The 22,959-nt window shown below is 40.9% G+C and overlaps 1 long non-coding RNA gene across 1 annotated transcript in view; it reads left to right on the top strand.

Moving 5' to 3' along the window:
• The window catches only part of LOC132022634 (uncharacterized), a 162,783-nt gene that overhangs the window by 97,271 nt on the left and 42,553 nt on the right, over nt 1–22,959 (top strand). Inside the window, exon 3 of the long non-coding RNA XR_009405655.1 lies at nt 9,717–9,934. This is a non-coding gene — a long non-coding RNA (uncharacterized LOC132022634). The remainder of the gene's footprint in view (nt 1–9,716; nt 9,935–22,959) is intronic.

Below are 22,959 nucleotides of genomic sequence, written 5' to 3'. Positions count from 1 at the left end.
TTTTTTTTTTTTTACCTTAAGTAAAAACTCTGAAGTTTCACATTTACTATTGTTAACTCAAAAGACATGTTTATCCTAATTAAATTAACAAGCTTAATTTAGTTCCAATACTGATTTATGTTCCACCTGGGCCCACTCTACTTCGAATGTTTACCTGAGACCCAGGTGGGAAGATCTGGAGTGAGGGTGTTAGGTCCAGGGGAGCTCTTCTTGTTTCCCGACAGTGAAGAACAGAACAAAGTGCCACCAGAAAGCAGAGAAAGGGTTCCCAGTTCTAGGGCTCATCAGCTCCAAGAGAGGAGCACACACTATGCTTTCCTGCCAGCAAGGGGGAGGGGCTAGACAGTCTCCATCAGGCCAGAGAGGGCAAGGAATGTCCCCAAAACAAAGTTGTTTCAGCAGCTGCTTGGGAATATTCCTTAAAGTCTCTGTCTCAAGTTAGACTAACCCCAGTTGGCTCCAGTTATAGCCATTTGAAAGTCAAAGAGTTCCCTTACTCTGTTTGCCCCATTCCTTCAAACACAACAAACAGCACAGCAGGCAACAAAGAGACAAGACAAAGACAACCGCAGGCCCAGCAGGTCTTACCCAGAACCTGCCACCGGTGGGGACTTTTTGATCTTCTGGCCATCTAGGGGGACTCGAACCCCCTGGCCGCCTAGGGGGACTCGAACCCCTGGTGACCACCTGGGGGACTCGAACCCCCTGACAGCCTAGGTGACCGCCTGGGGGACTCAAACCCCCTTGACTGCCTAGGAGAACTTGAACCCCCTGACTGTCTAGGGGGACTCGAATGCCCTGGCGATCTACCAGTGGAGGGAAGGGGTGTCCCCGCATCCTCTCTAGCCCTGGGGAGCATGGCCGCGTCTGGCTTCACCCTGGTGGGCTCCACTTGGAGCTCCACCCAGACAGACCAACCGATCTCACAGAGCACCTGGAAATTGGCAGATCCCACAGAGTAAAATCTGTGAGATCTTACCTCAAGGCTTTAGCCAGAAATTCTGATGTTGGCTCAGTTCTCGTCGTTTAATCCCGGACCCCATATGTTATGCCCTAATAATGGGTCCGTGATTAAAGGAGCGAGACTGATACAAAGTGAAGGTCAAGCAAAGCTTTATTTTGCACCACGCATCAAGAACCTAACCCAACATTCGGGACCGCACCTCTTACAAGAGAGGGCGACCCCTCTCCGCTTCACAGACTAGTTTTTAAGGGCAAAGGCCATGCAGTCAGGTCTGGCCATGCACAGGTGGCCAATGAGATTGTAACACACACAGGAAACTCCAGTGAGGCTAGGTGACCAATTGAGTTACAATATACCCTAGTAGACATTTGAACCAGCCTATTACACCTTGATTGGGATTGGCACCAAAAGGGTGGGGCCCATACTCCTTGGTAACCAGGGAGACAGTATGCATCCCCCCCCATCAGATGTCTCCACCTGGCCTTTGTTACCTATAAATCCCCTGGGGGAAGGGGAGCAGGGACAGTTTCTAAATAGGTCCTTACAAGTAGAAACAAATCTCATGATTTCTGGCTGTGTTCATAAGCTGATACAATAGCATATCAGGGGAACACTCAGAAGTCATTCATGGAGAACCCCTGTGCTCTTGGATCTGGGCCTTCTCAGACCACTGGGGCCACCACTGACACCCAGGAGTAAGAGGGAAGACCTCAGACTTTAGCCTCATGTGACCATTGGTGGGGCTTTTGGATGGAGTATATTTCAGAGTTGGGCCTCAGGGTCAGCAGGTGAACTGGAAGCTTGCTGTTGGGGTGGGGCTGAGATAGCTGTGCCATGTGTCCAGCACTTTGATGTGGTTCTTCATCTTCAGGGTTGCTGGTCTCTTCAGTGGGCAGAATCTACAGACACAGTATAGTAGAGAGGTGTAACACCCTATCAGAGGCCCAGCAACATTGGCTACAAAATGATGAATGTGAATAATTCAGATAATCAGAATTCTCCTTTTATTGAACTCCATCTAATAACTATTAAGGGAAAAAAACCCAGAGCTGACATCTGTGGGGTTGAAGACCCTAGTATGTCACAATCATCACAACCTATGGCATAAATTTTGAGCAGAGAATCAAAGAAGCTGAATACTGTGAGTGACATGGACCAGGGGCCACTGTAGGGTTCATACCTCATGTGGTTGTGGGAGCTGGGGGACATCTGTGGAAGGCCATTCTATTGTATCTGGTAATGGGAAGCTAAGAGTGAGGCCAAAGAACTAGATGTGAAGTGGGAAAGAACAAAGAGAAACTGGAACCCATGTCTGTCTCACTACTTCCAGTATGGACAATAGGAGCAATTTGAAGAAGTTTGTGCTCTCATCCATAGAGCTGCACATGTATCTGACTCAGATTCAGAGAAACTGAAGCAATACATCCAGTGGAGTTGGAAGGTGGGGTGGGCTGCAGCCCAACCATGCATGCTGCCCCAGTACATAGGTGGCAATGTTAGCAGTCTGCATCTGGGCCTGGGATCTGCACTGGCCTTCTGAGTGTTAAGACTGCTTCTTTTCTTTGGCCTTCCAAATCTTATGCATGTGGTCTCAGGGCCAGTGCTGATATGGAATCAGACAGGGCTGGACATTCTCCTTTCCTGTGGCTACTGTGATGATTTTGGTTGGCCAGCCACTGCAGGGGGGTTTTGATGGAAGTCTTCTCACCCCTGAAGTGACAGAGAAGTTAATTTGAGATGATTCTGCATAGGGAGAGGGGAAGTGGTTGTGGTGGTCTTTATAGTCAACTTTATCCCGACTTTCATAAGTGTGGGGAGACACTTTTAGCTTTAATTTCTGATGACTCCAAGAGGTTTGGGGTAGGGCTTTGGTTTTATGAAACCTCCTTAGTAAGGACTTAGGAAATCTGCTGACTGAGTTGTTGGTGGCCCTATGGTTGGAGTAGGGAAGACCCTAGAAATACACTCTGACCTCAGCCTAAATTATTTAGAGCATTTCTCTTTCCTCTTATTAACCACTCACCACTCTGTCATTCAGATTTTGTCCAAACCTTTTTTGGAATACCTCTCAAAAATAAAGAAATCACAACATTTATTACTTGCTATGTAAACACTGTACCCTCTTCCTGCTTTTATATTTACTTTGTTCCTATTCACATTTTACTTCACATACATTTGACCACTAGTATATCAGGATTTTAGAAACCAGTCCATGCTTGCTTTATTCTTAACACTTTTTTTTTTTAATTTATTTGTCAGAGAGAGAGCGAGCCAGAGTGAGCACAGGCAGACAAAGTAGAAGGCAGAGTCAGAGGGAGAAGCAGGCTCCCTGCAGAGCAAGGAGCCCGATGTGGGACTCGATCCCAGGACGCTGGGATCATGACCTGAGCCGAAGGCAGCTGCTTAACCAACTGAGCCACCCAGGCGTCCCCATGCTTGCTTTATTCTTGACTTTATCTTCTGGCATTGTGACAAAAGCATCCTTTACTAAGCACACATCCTCACCATTATTTTCAGGTTCCCTGTCCCAGCCTCCTCCTATGGATTCCCCCCTCTTTGGTACTGTGAAAGGAAGCTCTCTAGCTGCAAGGGCCCAGTGGTGCAGGAGCTTTCCTGCCCTCTTCTTGCTAGACTTGAGACCTAGACTAGAGCTCCATACCTCTGCTGCCTTTTCCCTCTCCAGCCCTGACCCAAGTGTTCCCGGTCCAGGGCTTGTCCTTCGACCCTCCCTAGAAAGGCTGGATAGGCTCCTCCACCTCCCTCATGTGGTCTGCATCAGAAAGTGTCACCTCCTCTAGCATACCTAGTTCTCATCTGCCTAATGCCTACTCTGCTGTCCTTCTGGCACTTCAAGAACTACACTGAACATATCAAGTTCACATGAATCATGTGGTTAAAGAATAGGATATTAATTTCTATTGATTTTCTTTTCCTTTTTTTTTTTTAATCACGTGCCCACTTTTCCATGTTAATTTTGGTCTCTTTTCCTTACTTCAACCCCAAATACAATGTGCATCCCAATGCTTTTATCTTAGCACTGTGACCTTTTTACAGAGGACTCACCAGGAGATGGATAAACTAGTTTGTTGCCCAAACCCATCTCAGGCCTAGGTCCTAAAAACCTGTTAGTGAATGTCGCAGTTGGGCTGTGGGTACTGGAGGTGAGATTTTTAGGGATCCTCCTACAACCTTTTCACTATAGTGTTAAAGGACTGTTCTGAGCTATGAGTATTATTTCTTTGTGAAATTGTGGAAGGATGTTATGAATTACTCCTTTGATTAGGAGTAGTTTGGGGGTTTAATTCATTTTCAGATTGTGAGCAGTCTGAAGTAAATAATCTGTGTTCCTTCCAGCTAAAATTTCCTATAGTCTTATCTTCATAATACCTATATATACACAGAGATTCCAAAAATATATCCAATAATAAATCTCACCTTCATTTACCATCCTCTTTCAGTCCCATCAAATAAAAATTCCTTAAAAAGAACCTTATTAAAATCACTGCTCATTCCTCTGAATATATTAGGCAAGCAATTTAGTCCCTCCTCACTGGAGGAATAGAAGACCAGGCCTTCTGGGGTTTGATCATGTATGCTTTCTCTCTGACCTTCCTGGAAGTCTTGTGATGTTGGCTTAGAAGGAAATACCATCTGTGATTGTCTGTGCTCCCAACAGATTGTAAACTACCAGGATCATGTGCAAACTAAAGCTAAGGAAACTTCTTGTGCTTTATATGTTTTGCATTTGGAGATTCCTCTAAATATATGGGGATGCTTGTTGGTGAGACAGGCAAGACCTCAAGAACTCCATGTTTATTAAAAGCTAGGGAGATGAACCATTAGAAACTGCGGACTCTGAGAAATGAACGGAGGGTTTCATAGGGAAGGAGGGTGGGGGAATGGGTGAGCCTGGTGGTAGGTGTTAAGGAGGGCACATATTGCATGGAGCACTGGTGTGATGCATAAACAATGAATCTTGGAGCACTGAAAAAATAAAATAAAATAAAATAAAATAAAATAAAATAAAGCCCCATAGGTGTTTTCTGTAACACTCCAAAATCCTCCTACCTGATGGCTAGCACTTTTTTGTTTCTCCCTTGGAGGCACCACCAACCATTTCCATTTGCCATGCTCATGGCATAGTCACTGAGTAATACAATGATGTTAAAATGCAGATCTGTTGCCTTGCTAATAACTTTAGAGTATGAGATCTCAGAATGTCATTTCGTGAGATGGTTCATCTATTTCTTATGGGTTATTGCTTTTTAACCCAGATGATCGTGGGAGAAAAATCGGTTTCATTTATATTCTAATCTCGTGCAAATGGCTGCAAAGCTTGCTGAATCAGGCATCTGATTTATTTTACAAAATTATCATAACCACTAGAATCAAACCCACTCCCTTCCCAAGTATGGAAGCTAAAATGACCTAATTATGATGAGGTGTAGCACAAGAAAACTTCTCGTTCTCAAGTCCTCTATTTTATTTTGATGTTTTTTATTACATGGATGAAGTACAGCTCTCTGCTTAGTCCTTTCCCTTTACTTAGGACTGGTCTTAGTTCACCACCATCACTGGCTTTTATTTAACAGTAGATCTCCTGCTGATTTTTTTATATTGTGGTAAAGTACACATAATATAAAATTTATCATCCTAGTCATTTTTTAGTGTACAGTTCAGTGGCATTAAGTACATTCACATTAAAGTGCAATTCACCACCATCTATCTCAGTATATTTTTTAATCTTCTGTATCCAGGAAATAATGTAACTGCATCCAGGAAATAATGTAACTTCTTATTTCTTTACTCTGCCAGTCCCTGATAACAAAAAGACAGTCCCTGTCTTTTTGTGGCTGGCCTACTTCACTCAACATAATGTCCTCAGTTTTCATCCTTGTAGAATGTATCAGAATTTCTGTCCTTTAAGGATGAATAGTATTCCATTGTATGGAAATAACACATTTTGGATATTGTATTTTAATTTCCTTCCTGTGCTTTCTGGGGACACCTTCCTACTAAGCACTTGCACCCTAGTCCTTTGGTTGGGATCTGCTTTAAGAGGAGTCCAAATTAGGCATATTTAGATTTTTTTCCCTTTGAGGTATTTAGATCTCAACCTTATCCAAAAAATAATTAAGACATGCTGCATCTGAAAACATTCCTCTGACACAACAGAAACAAGGATGTTTAGAGATAACCCAGGAAAACAAAAACCAATATAAAGGTGTTCCAGGTAAGCACAGGGGGAGATTCCATAGACCCAGCCAGGAGAAATAAGATGGGGAGTAGCCAGCCATATGGGTTAGGGTCCTTGGTGGGCTGATTTCTGAGATGAGGTCCATTCCCAGGACAAGTTCTCCCAGAGCCAAAAATCATTTAGAATGCTATCAGAGACCAAGTACCTGATCAAAGACAATGGTTTCCAAGTACTTGGCTGATGGAAGAGGGGGAGCAGCCTCCTTCCAGTGATGAGTGAGAAGGGAATTTGTAATATTCTCCCCTCTTATATGGACACTTGGTGAATGAGGACTTGGTCCTGGTCTTCAATGGTTACAGTTAGTTGGGATAGGGCCAAGGTGGCAGAGCCAATCTAAACATTTCCAAGTCCCCTTCACATTATTCCTTTTAGTGGGTTATATATTTGAGACTATAAACATCAGCACCTTGGTTGTGTGGTATCTGTGCTTACTTTTTACTTCTCTGAGGCTTTCTCTGTAGCAGTGAACAGTCTTGCCAACCATCTGCCCATCCCTTGACAAAGGAACAGAGCGGCCACCAGGAAGAAAGTTCTTGCCCATTGTTCCATTCATCCTTGGTTTTGGCCTGCAGTGCTTCAGAGTTTTCCACTAAACACTGCCAGTTTACTCTGTTTCTTCCTTGGTTAAGTTACAAATACTGTGTCTATCACAACTCCTTCTATTAAGTCCACTCTTCCCAAAATGGGAGATTGAAGAGGTCTTCAGTGAAGGGACTGGGCAACATGGAGCCCTTCTGTGATATTCTTTATAAATTGAAGGTGTAAGTACACAGGAGAAAGTGCTCAGTGTATTAGTAGTGTGGTGGCAGTGGTGAGGTTCATCTTGGAGGACCAGAAGACAGGTGGGCACAGGGTTAGAGGCAGTCCCTGGGGACAGATATGGTAACACTGGGCCATACTTCAGTAGAGTTCTTATCACATATCCCCTTCCTGTTCTTCTCCCACTTTGACACTGAGTGGAAAGGGAGTAGCCAATGAATTATTTTTTAATTTTATTTTATTTTTCTAACAGATGTTTTCAAATTCCTGTTTGTACTCCTGGCATTCACTGCTCTCATACCCACCCCTAGAGTTCTTCTCTATACACCTGCACTTCCCTTTGGGAGTTTGCTCTCCAAGCTTGCATGGGGTAGTCAGGAATACCAGCCCTCAGTGTCTCAGGAGCAGCCTTTAGCCAAGGCAGTTGGGGGCAGGGATGGAAAATAAAATTTCCTTTTTCTTACCCTTTTAGGCAAATCTGGGACAAATACCACATCAATTCCCAGAGGTCCCCAGTTACACATGAGTTGCCCATTGCATTGACCTGCTCACTAACTGGCTCCCTTTTCTATCTATATCATGTTTGCATGTGTCATTTGGGTTCTCAGGAAGCAGATGTTGACTTAAGAGTACAAGCAGTTTCTTGGAGGCAATGCTTGTACAAGGAAACAGAGGGGAAGAGGCATATGGGAGCAGGAGAAGGACTTTATCTTGTAGATATGACACCAGTAAAAGGAAAGGGGCATCAGGATCAGGCAGGGAGAGCCTTGGCTGTGGTGTAGTCTGAGGAAGTGTCTGTCAACCTGTGAGATTTCTCCTGGAGGAGTCCCATGTTGGTTGAGGGTGAGGTGCCCCGGAAGCCTTCTGTGTGCAGTCATTGGCTGCAGGGGCTGCCTGGGAAACATGTGCTGAAGCTCCCAAGCAGAGGAAGATCCTGAGAGGTGGCTGCAGCTGGTGGCTTTGGGGGCATCTGTCCTCCTTACTAAAGAGGGGTAAGTTCTTTCTTGAAAGGGTTCCAGGGGACAGCTCAATGCTTCACACTACTTCCCCCAATGCTCCTTTCAGCTACCACTCAAACCAACTTTTTGCTTTAGGATCCTTTTCTCAAGGTCTGGGGAAAAAGCCTAAAACAAAATTTATTTTTTAAAAGATTTTATTCATTTATTTGTCAGAGAGAGAGAGAGAGAGAGCAAGAACGAGCACAAGCCAGGGGAGCAGCAGGCAGAGGGAGAAGCAGATTCCTTGCTGAGTAAAGAGCCCAGTGTGGGACTTGATCTGAGACCATAACCTGAGCCAAAAACAGATGCTTAACTTAATGAGCCATCCAGGTGTCCCTAAAATAAACTTTATTTTTAAGCTAGGATTTTTGGGGTATTTTCTATGTACCCACTAAGCTAAATTCATGTTCCTAAAAGGCAGACACCATTAAATGCCCATTACATGGATGAGGAACTAAGACTTACAGATATTAAGCATCTTGCTCAAAGTCATGCATCTGGTCAGAGATGATCTGAGGTTTGCATCCAGGAGTGTAGATTCTTTTACAACAGTGTTTACTGCTTCCATGAGTTCCAGTTTTTATTCAAAGTGAGACTGTGGAGAGTCTCCTGGCCTGTATGCTTGTCAAATGGTTAAAGGAGACAGAGTAGTTGGCTTTCTAACAGTCACAGGACCATCACTGCAGTTGTCTTCTTAGATGCAATGCCATTCTCACAGGAAATGTGGCACTCCTGGGCATCCGTCAGGGGCATGAGCGTTGCAGGCCATGCACACCCATGCCTCGTGCTCCCTGTGGCTCCCACATCCTCTTACTGATGCACCATACACTCACAAAGGGTTTGTAGGAGGCTTTCAAGGGGAGGAAAGCCACTAGCAGACTTCAGGACCCTAAATTAGCATTCTATGGAGGAATGCTAATGTCTATCACCTGCATAAAATGACCTCTGAACAGGGAAGTAAAGCAACAAGGCATTGAGAATGGCATGGGGGCCAGGTTGTCATTGCTACAAAGCTCCATGAACAGTATCCATCTTGCAAGGCTTTCCCATGAGGTGCCTTTTCCACTGCATTTTCCCTTTTTGACACTCTAAATAAATGACAGCCAGATGCAGAACAACAACAACAACAAAAAGCATCCAAATATTTACCTATCAGGAAACAATTGTATGAAAAAATCAGTGACAAGTGAGGTTTCCAATTTGTATAAATGCTCAGATTTGTCCCACAGGTTATTAAAGTTGAACAACAGGCTTCCCATTCTCTTTAGAGGCCAAACACTGCAAAGCTATTAACTTGCATACATCTTGTGTGCTTCAAAATTGAAATTAGCTTCTTTAATTGCATCAGCATAGAGCACATATCTGTTCCTCAGAGAACCTGGTTTTAAAGGTAGTTTGAAATTAAGTGACTCCATGGCCGAAGTGGGTGTCATGGTAACAGCTAGAAAACAAAGTGACTTATTGTGTAATTGGGCACAATGCAGGGAAAATTGAAATAATGAGGGGATTGTCTTTCTTTCTACTTCTTTAGATTTCATTGCTGGCAATTAAGTATAATTAGTTCCTCTGATGTCTGATGCTTTGAGGCACAGGTAGCAAATAGTGAGCCTGAAAATTGAGTGGAAACCCCTAATCACTTAGATAATGATCCCAGTAGAAGCTTCCTCAGGAGAATTTCTTCATGATATTACCAGGTGGGACCTGGGTCCTCCTGGTCCTCTTTGTTCATTTGATTCAGCACAGGCCAGTTCCACCAGCAAAGGAAGCCAGCTCACTTCTTCAGTACTCTGGGGAAGCAAAGGAATCAGAGGAAATGGAGCGTGGAGATTGGCATTCTGAGGAAGAGGCAGAAGAGTTCAAGAAGAAACAGTGAGGATGACTAAGAAACACAGGGGCATGGGGTGGAAGAAGAGAAGGAAGAAGACAGCTTGGGTTCTGCCCTGCTACCAATGACAGGTATAGTTCTCATCTCTCTCTATTAGATTTACTGTAAATTGGGCATTGAATTAAAAGTGTCTTTCCAAGTTTGCTATTTGGAAAATTCAACAATTATAATAATGAGGACAACTTGTTTTTATATGGTGTTTCATTTTCTCTGGCATGCTTATGACAAAGTTTACAGTTTTGGTGTACAAAGTATTTTCATATAGATTAACTCTTTGAGGCACATCATGGACTGGAGGAAGTTAGGGCTATATGAGAAATGAAAAGTGCAGCCTGCCCTAATATGAATAGAGTACACTTCCAGGTGACTCTCTTTGGGGTTAAGAGATATCTATTGACAATTGACTCATAATAATAAATTATCCCCAAACTCAGCAGCTTAAAGAATCATTAATTTTGCTCAGTTTTGTGGGTCAGCTATTCAGGAAAGGCTAGGATAAGCAATTCTTGGTTGGGTTTTTTATGCTGCTGTAGTCAGCCTTGGCTGGACCTGCAATTCGCAGAGGGCTCAACTGGGCTAAATAACCAGGGCTGTTCATAAACAAAGCTGATGTATCACATGGCCTCTCCATCACGGGGGATTTGGGGAACCTGAACTTATAGGGCATCTGGCTTTCGTCCCACAAGAACATCCCAAGAGAACCAGGTGGAAACTGCATGGCTTTCTTCCACCTCTTTTTGAGAAGCCAAACAGTGCTCCTTCCATTGTAGTCTGCTCATTACAAATTCAAGGTGATGGCTAACAGACTCCACTTTCTAGTAGGAAAAGCAACAATACTTAAGAGCCATAAATTTAATAACTACCAGGAAGATGGTCCCAGATGAGTTATGTCCCAGGATCAGAATATTGGTTATCCAGCACCACCCTAAGGAGCCGACTACTTCTCTGGCCTACAAATGCTTTTGGAAGCTCTAGGCATAAAATATGTAAGATTCTCCCACATGGTACACAGTGTACTGCTTTACTGAGTAGGTTAAAATGTAAATGCCCTTCTCCCATGGACTGTCAATCAACTATTTTATGTTAAGTGACAGGAAGCTGATGAAAAATTATGAACAAATGAGAGTAAGGGATCCATCACACTCATGAGTCTGCATGCATGAAAATAAACAAACATTAAACCCAGAGCAAGTCCATATGGCCTTTTTATTTGTTTTGTCGTGAAACTTGGGAAGGAGATCCACTTCTTAGACAAAAACTTTGCAACTGGTGTCTATGCCAAGAACCTGGAACAGATGATAGTGTAAGTACAGCTTTTTGCTCCCTGCTTTAGCCCATTTGATGAGGACCAAGAAGTCCTAATATCCCATGTGGTATCTTCTGTAGAACCACCTGCACAATTCTCCCATAATTTTTCAATAAATAAAATCATTGTGCCTGGTGGTGACCTACCCTGGAAACGAACAAAGAATCCATAGATCCCAAAATAGACAATCCATAGTTCTTATCTTTGAGGGACACATGGCCTAGGAAACACACTCAAAAAAGTATGCTGAAAGTTGGGTTCTTATTTTCTTCAATGAAAATCTCAGTAAAGTCTTGTTAGAGAAAGTGAACTTTGAGCTTAATTCTATAAAGTAACTTTATGTTTCTACATGTCTAGTGTGTTTAAGATGGGGTGGAGAAGAGTTGGTAAAAGGCAGCTCTACACCAAAGGGTCAGTCTGAGCAGCTAACAGGAATATAAAAGTTGTGCTTAGACATTCTAAATAGTTCTTAAAGGTTCCACCACACCTGGTATTCCAGCTTAGGCAGGTCTTAGTGGCTGGTTAGCTTCCAAGCAATATATGAGATTTCTAATTTCTTTTTTCCTACCTTCCTGTAACAGGATGCTTTGTTGTTGCTGTTATTATTCATAATAGGTTTAAATTTCCCTATATATTCACCAGTAATAGTGTCTTTTATGAATGTTCCCTTTACTTTCTTCACCTATTTATCTACTGGATTTTAATATTTTTATCAATTTATATGATATTCTTAGTCCTACATGCAAAGTTTGAATCTTGAATATTGGACCCAAGTTTAAAAAGATTAGTCCACATTCAGATTGAAAGAAAAAAGAAAATCTAAACCTGGGTCCTGAAAATATTTATGCTGAACTAACCAGGGGAGCAGGAGTGAAATATACTAATTTTCCTTGTCTCAGGCAGGAATAACTATAAGACTATTTTTATTATGCTATGGCTTCTGGATCTCTTTTAAAAATGATAAATGAGGGGCGCCTGGGTGGCTCAGTGGGTTAGGCCGCTGCCTTCGGCTCAGGTCATGATCTCAGGGTCCTGGGATCGAGTCCCGCATCGGGCTCTCTGCTCAGCAGGGAACCTGCTTCCCTCTCTCTCTCTCTGCCTTCCTCTCCGACTACTTGTGATTTCTCTCTGTCAAATAAATAAATAAAAAATCTTAAAAAAATGATAAATGAAGAGTAAAGGGGATGGAAAAAAGGCCAGAGCAGTGAGAGGGAGCTGTCCAGGGTCCTAGGGCATTTTCCCCTGACTCTGCTTGTTGCATTCCTGCTCTTTCCAAGCCACCCCAACTCTCTGGAAGTTCAAAATTGTGAGGAATACCTCTAACCATTAGAGAAGTTAGCTTTTTATTGATCCCCAGGCTTGTGTCCACTTGGTCTAGTCGGCCTTCTGGGGTGTAGAGGAGAGTGTAATCATTAGCTTTGAAACCAGCCCTCAGGCATTCAACAACAGCTAACTATTGACCCTGGTCTGGGCTTCTTTAGCTTGAATATACTTCTCTCAACTTATTTGGAAGACACAAAGCTGCTTTCAAACACATCTAGATTCTTACTGTTTATCCATTTGGAGGATTAGACTTCTTTAATTACCTAAGTGAATTCCAGTCAGTGAACTGTGTTTTGTCTCCCCTTTCATCTATTTAGATAATTGGCTGTTACAAGTTCTGTTTTTGCATGTGAGTTCGCTTACAGGAGCTCTGACTGTCATAATAGCCACTTGGAAACTGCTCTGACTTAGAGTGTGTTGTAGCAGAGATAAATATTCAATATAACACCAGCAATGCCACTGTAATTTATCATTTTTGATCATGTGAGATACTTAAAAATAGCGTTCAGCTTCAGAGACACTGACCTGAACAAAAATATGTAACAAAGTTATTTTGCTATTAACCCAATAGTGAAGACAGATCTTAATTCTGAGAAGGGCAGAGGTATAGTGGACTTTCCCCATCATTAATCATTTTGGGAAACTGTAGTATGAGTAAAGACTGTTGTTCTCATTTCCATTAGTTTTCCAGACAGGAATTCAGACAAGTGGTGGTTGTCACCTTCCTTCTAGGTCTGATAGGTCAACAGTCCTATTTTCAGCTGCAGAGCAATTCAAGGCAAAGAGAACTTGGAGTTATTGCCACAGAAAGCACCCACATGGTGCCAGACAGTAACATGGTGATATTGTGTTTGGAATCAGTGAGCTCAAATGTTGAGAAATTTAAACAGTAGATGTACAATTATTTTGTATGTAAGTAGTAACTAAAAAAATTATGTTTTAATATTTGTCAAAGTAATACACACATAGTAAAGAAAAAAAAAAAACATGAGAAATAAGGTGGGGGGTGGAGAAAAGATGGCAGGGAATAAGGGAGGCACTGTTTCAAACAGTCCCCTAAAGTGAGCTGATTATCTACCAAAGAACTCTGATCACCCATGAAATCAGTCTGAGATTAGAATTACACACTTCTGGTTCTCTACAGGCACAGAAGATGCCAGCAGACAAGTAAAGCAGAGTGGGGACATTGGACTGATATCAGAAGATAAACAAAAGGGGGAGGGAGCCACCAGAAGCAGCCCATTGAAAAGTAATACACCAATATGAGAGTGCCCTGTGATTGGGGACCAGCATTAACTTAGAGTCTGGTTGAAAGCACTCAAAAAGAGCAAAATATCTAGAAGGGTCTGCTTAGCCAAAACAAGCCATTTTGTTGTTTATGCAATAAACTTAGATTGACCCTGCGCCCCCCCCCCCCCCGGAACTTACTTAGAAACAAGTCTGGGAAACCAGAAAAATATGACTGACCAGCCCCTGATAACAGAGCCCATATACCAGGACGTATCAGGTCAGGGAGAGGTAACAGAGCCCAGAATACAAGGATGAGCCAAGCCAGGTGGAGACATCCAATCAGGAAAGCACCTACCTAACCACCCAAGAATGTGGGCCCTGCCTTTTGGGCACCAATTCTGACCAGAGTGATAGGCTTGTTCAAATAACTACTATAAGGTGAATTGTAATTCTATTGGCCACCTGTGTGTGGCCAGGCTCAATCCCATGGTCTTTATTCTATAAAAGTTAATCCATGAGGCTGGGAGGGGTCGCCTCTTTGCAAGAGATGTCCCTGGCCAGTCAGTTTGATTCTTGATGCTTGGCATGAAATAAAGCTTTGCTTGACCTTTGCTTTGTATCAGTCCTGCTCCTTTGACCATGGACCCAACAGATTTTAAGGGTAAATTGGTGGAATTCGGTGGTGAGGGACAGGGGCTTAAGCCCATGGACCCAGGACAGCCACTGCTGGCGCTGAGCCAGAGAGAGTGTGACAAAGAAGTTAAGTATTGTTCTCTGAGCCACTGGTGCTCGTGAGAGCGTCTGGGTGGTGGTGTGCATGAGAGAGTCTGGTGTGGATGCCAGCCAACGCTATCTAGAACCACAGCCTTTTGCACTGCACACCTGCTGCGTGACTGGGGTCTGAGTTGCGGTCTGCCCTGCCTGCAAGAGAGGGGGAATTTATGTGCTACGGAGCTCCCAGAAGGAAACAGACTGAGGCTTCTCTCTGAAATGGAGGTGCAGGTGCAGTTTGCTTTCCTCTAAACCTCCAAAGAACCACCAAGGGGAGGGAAAGAAAAAACAAACAAACAAACAAACAAAAGCCTCCAGAGAACAAAAGCCTGAAAAACCAGTTCCCTCAGGAGGGGGCAGGAGGACTCAAATCTAGCAAGACTGCCTGAAAAACCAGGAGGCAGGCCCCACTCCAGAAAGTCAGTCAAAAATAAATAAATAAATAAAAAGAAAGAAAGAAAAAAGGAAATCCACCACTACTTCATAGATACAACTTTCATTTTTATTCATTCCCACTTTTTTCATTCTTTTTAATTTTTAAATATTTTTTAACCTATTTACCATTACAATAAGATGTTCGGTACAAATTCCATAATAATTTGAACTTTTTGATACATATGCCTGTGTTTTTCTTTTGCTTTTTGATTTTTTTAATATTCTATACAGATAAGCTTTACGGTAATCCTCTTTCCCCAGTCAATACTACCCCTATATATAAATAAGTTTTAATCCCCCTTTATCTCAGGTAAGTTGAGCCCTTTAACAAAGATATCAAGATAAGCCCAGGAAGAATCAAAATAACCCTCCTCACCCACAATGAGAATTTATCACTATCCTCTCATCTTTTTCTTCTGTCAGTGTTTCTGTGTATTTGTTTTTGTTCTGGTAGTGATGAAGTTCTAGAACCTAGGTGAGGTTCGGTGGGCTGAGGTCCAGGGCCAATGACCAAGAAAGAATTCTTGAGACATCTTTGGTGCAAAATGGTGGTTTATTAAAGCACAGGGGCAGGACCTGTGGGCAGAAAGAGCTGTTGCCCCATTATCCCGAGGAGTGGCTGATTATATACACAGGAGTTGGGTAGGTGAGAACAAAGTGGGTGATCTTAGTCTCTAAGGAATTTTGGAAGCAAGGTCTCCAGGACCTTGAGGGGCTAGCTATTATTGGGAAAAAGATTATTTATTACTAGTAGTAAAAATCTTCTTGTGAGACCCTTTAGATATATATCAGTGGTTCATATGCTTGGGAAAGATTCTTGACACTATCTTGGAGATCTAGAGATAAAGTTTCATATTTCTCCTATCAAGTGTCCTTGTTAGTGATATTTGGGTTTAGAAGAAATTTAACTTTTGTTAGGGCTTGAGGAACTGAGCTATTTGCCTCTGGAAATTGTGCTATTGTTAAGATACCTTCTTTGTTGTAAATCTCTAGGACATTGGTAAACCAAGGGAGACTCCTGTCTTGCAGGATTGTGATCTCTGCAAGTTAACTATTTGTTTTCCTTTTAGGGCAGTCAGGGGTGCCTGAGGAATGTCACACATATTACGAGGGGAATGGGTGGAGAGGGGGTGCAAGGTGCCAGCTTTTGCTTTGTTCTCAGCCAACCTGCTCCCTCATCAGTAGTATATAAACCTTTTAATTGGGGTTCATTTTGGCTGTTTTTTTTTTTCTTGTCATTTATTTTGTCGGTCTTTTTGTTTGTCTTTTTTTTTTTTTTTTTTTTTTGTATACTTCATAAATCTTACCATTGGGACCCATTCGGGTCGGGTCTTCTCTTTTCTTTCTTTTTTTTCCCTGTCTCTCTTTCTTTTTTTCTTTTTTCTTTCTTTTTTTTTTGGGGGGGGGTGCTCCCGATTGCTCAGAAGCATTCCAGGGTGCAACTTGCCTACACCATGGTTGATACATTCAGCTACACATCCATTCAGCCACCTCCCACCAAAATGACTAGGAGGAGGAATGCCCAACAGAGGAAAAATTCAGAGACTGAACCCTCTCCATAAGACATATTGGATATGGACATAAACAGCATGTTGGAAAGGGAATTCAGGCTAACAATTATTCAGGTGATGGCTAGGTTGGGAAAAGGCTTTAATGACAAAAAGGGATTGATTAGGGCAAAAGTGAAAGCCACCAGGGAAGATGTTAACAATGCTACCAATGAATTCCAAACTAATATAAATTCTCTAACAGCTAGGGTAACTGAGGCAGAAGATAGAATTAGTGATCTAGAGGACAAACTGATTGAGAAAAAGGATCAGGAGGAAGCCTGGAAGAAACAGCTTAGAAGCCTGGAAAACAGAATTAGGGAAATAAGTGACACCATGAAGTGTTCCAATGTCAGAATTATTGGAAACCCTGAGGGGGAGGAGAAAGAAAGAAGACTAGAGGAGGTAGTTGAAGAAATACTTCATGAAAATTTTCCCAATCTGGTGAATGGAACAAGCATTCATGTCCTAGAGGTAGAAAGGTCTCCCACTAAGATCATAGAATCTAGAAAGACCTCGAGACACATGATTGTGAAAATGATGAATCATAATTTTAGACAGGAGCTCTTGAAAGCAGCTGGGGGAAGAGATTCCTTACATAAAGAAGAAGGCCCATCAGAATAACGTTAGACCTGTCCAAAGAAACCTGACAAGCTAGAAAGGACTGGCACTATTCAGGGCACTAAATGCAAAGAACATGCAGCCAAGAATACTTTATCCAGTAAGACTGACATTCAAAATGGATGGAGAAATAAAGAGCTTCCAAGACCAGCATGGTTAAAGAGTATTTGATCACCAAGATGGCACTAAAAGAAATATTAAGCGGGTTCTATAGAAGAGGAAAAAACCCAAGAGTATCATTGAACAGAAATTTATGGAGACAATCTATAGAAACAGAGACTTCACAGGTAACATGATGTCAATAAAAACATATCTTCTAATAATCACTCTCAATGTGAATGGCCTGAATGTGCCCATAAAATGGCATAGGGTTGCATATTGGATAAAATGATAGGACCCATCCATATGTCATCTACAAGAGACCCATTTTGAACCTAAGGTACATCCAGACTGAAAGTGAAGGAATGGAGAAGCATCTTTCATGACAATGGGCCTCAAAAGAAGGCTGAGGTAGTAATTCCTATATCAGATAAATTAGATTTTAAACTAAAGACTGAAGTCAGAGATAAAGAAGGACACTACATCATTCTTAAAGGTCTACCCACCAAGAAGATCTAACAATTGTAAATATTTAGCCCCCAATATGGGAGCAGCCAATTATATAAGAAAACTGTTAATCAAGATAAAGAGTCATACTCATATGAATACATTAATAGTAGGAGATCTTAACACACCACTATCAGTAATAGATCATCCAAGCAGAAAACTAATAAAGAAACAAGAGCATTGAATGACACATTGGACCAGATGGACCTCAAAGATATATAGAGAACATTCCACCCTAAAACAACAATATTCATTCTTCTTGAGTACACATGGAACATTCTCTAGAATAGACCACATACTGGGTCACAAATCAGGGCTCAACTAATACCAAAAGACTGAGATTATTCCCTGCATATTCTCAGATCACAATGCTTTGAAACTGGAGCTCAACCACAAGGAAAGGTTTAGAAGGAATTCAAAGACCTGGAGGCTAAAGACCACCTTGCTTAAGAATGCTCGGATCAACCAGGAAATCAAAAAAGAACTTAAACAATTAGAAACCAATGAGAAAGAAGACCCTTCAGTCAAAAACCTATGGGGTACAGCAAAGGCAATCCTAAAGGGGAAATACAGTCATCCAAGCCTCCCTCAAAAAAATTGAAAAATCCAAAATACACCAGCTGTCTTTACACCTTAAAGAATTGGAGTATCAACAATAAATTAAGCCAACTCCACTCACAAGAAGGGAAATAATCAAGATTAGAGCAGACATGGATTGGAAAAATAAACATTGTTAAAATGTTTATACTGCCTATAGAAATCTATACTTTAAATGCCATTCCAATGAAAATTTCACCAACATTTTTCAGAGAGCTGAGCAAACAATCCTAAAATCTGTATGGAACCAGATAAGACCCCAAATTGCTAAGGAAATATTGCAAAAGAAAAACAAAACTGGGGGCATCACGTTGTCTGATTTCAAGCTTTTCTACAAAGCTGTGATCACCAAGACAGCATGGTACTGGCACAGAAACAGACACACAGACCAGTGGAACAGAGTAGAGAGCCCAGATATGGAACCTTGACTCTATGGTCAAATAATCTTCAACAAAGCAGGAAAAAATATACAGTGGAAAAAAGACAATCTCTTCAATAAATTGTGCTGGGAAAATTGGAAAGCTATGTATAGAAGAATGAAACTCGACCATTCTCTTACACCATACATAAAGATAAACTCGAAATGGATAAAAGACCTAAAAGTGAGGCAGGAATCCATCAGAATCCTAGACGAGAACATAGGCAGTAACCTCTTCAACATCGGCTACAGCAACTTATTTCAAAATATGTCTCCAAAGGCAAAGGAAACAAAAGTGAAAATGAATTTTTGGGACTTCATCAAGATCAAAAACTTCTGCACAGCAAAGGAAACAGTCAACAAAACAAAGAAGCAACCCATGGAATGGGAGAAGGTATTCGGACAATATAGACAAAGGGTTGATATCCAGGATCTATAAAGAACTTCTCAAACTCAACACACAAAAAACAGATAATCATGTCAAAAAATGGGCAGAAGACATGAACAGACACTTCTCCAATGAAGACATACAAATGGCTAACAGACACATGAAAAAAATGTTCATCACTAGTCATCAGAGAGATTGAAATCAAAACCACACAGAGATACCACTTTACACCAGTTAGGATGGCCAAAACCAACAAGACAGTAAACAACATGTGTTGGAGAGGATGTGGAGAAAGGGGAACCCTGTTACACTGTTGGTGGGAATGCAAGTTGGTGCAGCCACTTTGGAGAACAGTGTGGAGATTCCCTATGACTCTGTCATTGCACTGCTGGGTGTTTACCCCAAAGATACAGTTGTATTGAAAAGAAGGGCCATTGGTACCCCAATGTTCATAGCAGCAATGGCCATGGTTGCCAAACTGTGGAAAGAACCAAGATGCCCTTCAGTGGATGAATGGATAAGGAAGATGTAGTCCATATACACTATGGAGTATTATGCCTCCATCAGAAAGGATGAATACCCAACTTTTGTAGCAACATGGACGGGACTGGAAGAGATTATGTTGAGTGAAATAAGTCAAGCAGAGAGAGTCAATTCTCATATGGTTTCACTTATTTGTGGAGCATAAGAAATAACAAAGAGGACACAGGGAGATGGAGAGGAGAAGGGAGTTGGGGGAAATGGGAGGAGGAGATGAACCATGAGAGACTGTGGGCTCTGAAAAATAATATGAGGGTTTTGGAGGGGTAGGGTAGAGGAGGTTGGGTGAGCCTGGTGGTGGGTATTATGGAGGGCACATATTGCATGGAGCACTGGGTGTGGTGCATAAACAATGAATTCTGGAACAATGGAAAGAAATTAAAAAAAAAAAATTTAAAAAAAAATGATTCTATAATAAAAAACATAGCCCCCTGCACACCACAAATTCCTCCCCTACCATGTTTTTCAACCCTTTCTTCTATGAGTTTTGGTTGTTGCCACCAAAATAGTCATAGCCCATTCAGTAATTTCAGTTATATTAAAATAATTCTCAGACATTATCGAGTAATTCTGTTTTGAAATTTTAAAATTTAGTTCCCTTAAATCTCTTCCCTATCTTCTTCAGACTTCTTCCAAATTTCAGAAAGTACTTGTCTTAGTTACATAAAAATATAAGTGATATGATTAATTACATATTTTTATAATCTGATTTCCATCTCTTGTCATCTCCATTTCTACACACACTCTCCAATCCCTGGTAACATTTATTTTATATTCTGTACAAAATTAAGCTTTATGTACTTTGTAGGTTGGTTTAAGAGTTAAAAACCAACACATTTCCTTAAAAAAACTTACAGTAAATATTTATCCAGTGCCTAGTCATATGGTTGAGTTGCATCCCTTTTCCAAGCCCAATATTATGACCCTGAGGCAAGCAGAGCAGAATATTTCTATTGTAAAAGACAAGCTACTTCCCTCCAATGCTCATTAGACAACATTTTAGGTGAATTCACATTTACATCATATCTTTCTTGAAAGTTTACATGTATGTTTATGTTTTTCCTGGAGTTTTTGAAGTGTTTTTTTTTTTTCTTTGAATCTCAAGCAAGATCCACATCCTCCAAAGGTGTAAGTATGTGTCCTAAGACATGTCACAAGGTTGTATAATTACACTGACATTAGGAGTTGGGGGGGTTGTCTTTCAAAAGGCAAGTGAATAAGTTTTGGAAGATGTAGATTTACACAAAAGAGCGGCAAAGAGGGAAGAGTGGAGTAGGATCCATTCCACTGCTGTTGATTAAGACTTACTTATTAGCCCAAGGTAATGTTTGAGGAGAAAGAGGAATATAATATGAAAGGACCAGATTATAACCCATAGAGTTTGGTACTTTACCAATATTTCTAGTAGAAAATTGAGGAGAAATGCACCTTCTAGGGAAAAGAAAATAACTTCTTTAGGTAAATTGCTAATCACAGAAAAGCATATGAATGAATGTCTTTTGATACATGAACAAACAGAGAAGACCAAATAGAATGAGTTCCCATAACATGCTTCTTTCCTTCTCTCTGTCCATCATGCTTCATCAGTCCTGGTTCAACAATAAGAAATAAGCAGTGATTATCTGTGCTTAAATATTAGTAAGAATAAATGAAATCAAAATGAAGTAAAAAGCATATGCCAGAAGATAAGTTAACCAAAGAGGGTGAGTCTGAACATATCGTTGTCCAGAGATTCAAATAAATTAAGCACCATCACTGCACAAAGTGTTAAAAGAGAAACAGGAATTCATTTTAGACATTACATGACATCAGAGAAAGAGATCACATGCATGCATTGGGATTTGTGAGGATGAAGAACTAATGCAATGGAAACAAATTTCTTTCCCAAATGTAACGAAACCAAATTTGCTAGAAGAAAGAGCTGAATCTTCAGCTTGAAACGATACGCAACACATCAGGAAATATGTACACTCTGGAAAAAGTATAACAAATAACCATCTTAATCCTAATAACATTTCTGTTCTCTGTATATGTATTATACTGTGTGATGTTTTTGAACGTTTTGCCCTGGGTTTTGCAACCATTTCTCTGACATGTTCCATCATCTTAACTTTTGTTTTAGAGTCTGGTAAGTTTTTGTTTTTGTTATTATCTTTTAGCCTTACTAATGATTTTATTTTCACTTCACAAATAACTATTTTTACTATTAGTAGAAGTAAACAATTCCAGGGGAAACAACCAAAGTCAACAAAAATAATTCATTCCATAGGAAATGAGATAATTCAGAAAATAATATTTTTAAAAATCCAAAATCTCTTAAGTCGTGTTTAAGGAACTCCATCTATAAGATATGACAGGCTGCCAGGAAAGGATCAAAGAACAAGAAAATTTTTTTTCTTCAAATATGTATCTCTCAAAAACATCTGAAGATGCATTAGTTTTTTTAAGAAATATTCTCTTCTGGGGTGCCTGGGTGGTTCAGTCAGTTAATCGACTGCCTTTGGCTCAGGTCATGATCCTGGGGTCATGGATTGAGCCCAATATCGGGCTCTCCTCTTAGTGGCGAGTCTGCTTCTCCCTCTTCCTCTGTGATCTCTCTTGTTTTCACTGTGTATCAAATAAAATCTTTTTTTTTATAAATATTCTCTTCTGAATTATCTCATTTCCTATGAAATGTCTTATTTATATTGACCATGGTTAATTCCCTTGGAAATGTTGATTTTCTTTCAATACCCAGTGATCCTGGGCCAAAGCTTCAAGAATGGAAACAACCACCTACTCCCATCAGCGTATGTATCTCCCCTTTACCAATTCTGTTCTGTCCAGAAACATGACCATCACTCTGAATTCCGTTTTATTCATTCTCTTTTTAAATATACAAGTTTGACCTTTAAAAACATATGTCTCAATAACATTTATTTTTAATAAGATTTAAATTTATTTTTAATAAAGTTTTTAGCAATTTATAAAAATGCTATAAGAATATATGCTTCTTCAGGGACTTTTTTTTTTTTCCTTCTAATAACGTTTTGTTCCCATGGCTTATTCTTGTTGTATGTAGCATTAGTCCATTTTCAGACAGGCAGGGTCCTATAAGTTATCTGCCCAAAGAAACATGAGCAAAAAGGGATATGTGTCAGTTTTTGTGGAAACATTTAAGAGCCTGTACAGGATTTCCTAAACTTGTATCCACTGCTGCTACACTTAGGGATGCGCATATTTTTTTTTCTTTTTTTTTTATTTTTTATTTTTTATAAACATATATTTTTATCCCCTGGGGTACAGGTCTGTGAATCACCAGGTTTACACACTTC

The sequence above is a fragment of the Mustela nigripes genome, chromosome 7 (assembly GCF_022355385.1).
Source record: "Mustela nigripes isolate SB6536 chromosome 7, MUSNIG.SB6536, whole genome shotgun sequence".
Classification (NCBI taxonomy): domain Eukaryota; kingdom Metazoa; phylum Chordata; class Mammalia; order Carnivora; family Mustelidae; genus Mustela; species Mustela nigripes.
Note: the sequence above shows the minus strand (reverse complement) of the source record. Positions and strands in the feature narration are given on the sequence as shown.